General features: G+C 34.8%; 1 non-coding gene across 1 annotated transcript; it reads left to right on the top strand.

Annotated features, from left to right (window-relative positions):
- The first annotated feature begins 274 nt into the window (after positions 1-274).
- Positions 275-382, top strand: LOC138806445 (U6 spliceosomal RNA). Its single transcript, XR_011365886.1, has one exon. It is a non-coding gene; the product is annotated as a U6 spliceosomal RNA (small nuclear RNA).
- Positions 383-594: the final 212 nt, after the last annotated feature.

The following is a 594-nucleotide window of genomic DNA, read 5'->3' as shown; positions in this document are numbered from 1 at the left end:
CTATGAAACTCTGCAGCAGGAGGTAGCCTATTTAAAATTAAAAGTCTGGCAAAGGTTTGAATGATACAAAGATAATTCACACTTGCATTTTTAAAGCATCAGTTTAAAGATACTCAAATAGAAATTCTGGTGGTAAAAATTTTTTTCTGTCCTATTTTAGAATTTTCCTTCTATGACTATAAAATTTTATCACCTAAAGAAAGAAATGTTAAGAGTTACTAAGTTACTAAATCTGCACAGTGTTCATTCCTGAGTGTTAAAAATTCCTGTTTATGTGCTCGCTTAGACAGCACATATTCTAAAGTTGGAATGACACAGAGAAGATTGACATGGCCCCTGCCCAAGGATGACAAAGTTGTGAAGCGTTCCATTTAAAGTTTTTTTAATTTTAATTCAATTTTTTCTTTTTCCCTTTGGTTTATGCCCAGTAGTCACTGTCTTCTATATATGTTTATCTGATTTGGGGATGGGAATAACAAAATGGTGAAATAAGGACAAAGGGTGAACCAATGCAACAGTGATATTCACAAGACACTAGGTTAGAAATGAACTTCACAACTTGGGGGAGGGGGGAGGAGTGGGAGGAAAGGGATA

The sequence above is a fragment of the Dipodomys merriami genome, unplaced genomic scaffold (assembly GCF_024711535.1).
Source record: "Dipodomys merriami isolate MVZ:Mamm:240054 unplaced genomic scaffold, mDipMer1.0.p SCAF_4, whole genome shotgun sequence".
NCBI classification, from domain to species: domain Eukaryota; kingdom Metazoa; phylum Chordata; class Mammalia; order Rodentia; family Heteromyidae; genus Dipodomys; species Dipodomys merriami.
The sequence above is the reverse complement of the archived record's forward strand: the minus strand, read 5'-3'. Positions and strand labels throughout refer to the sequence as shown.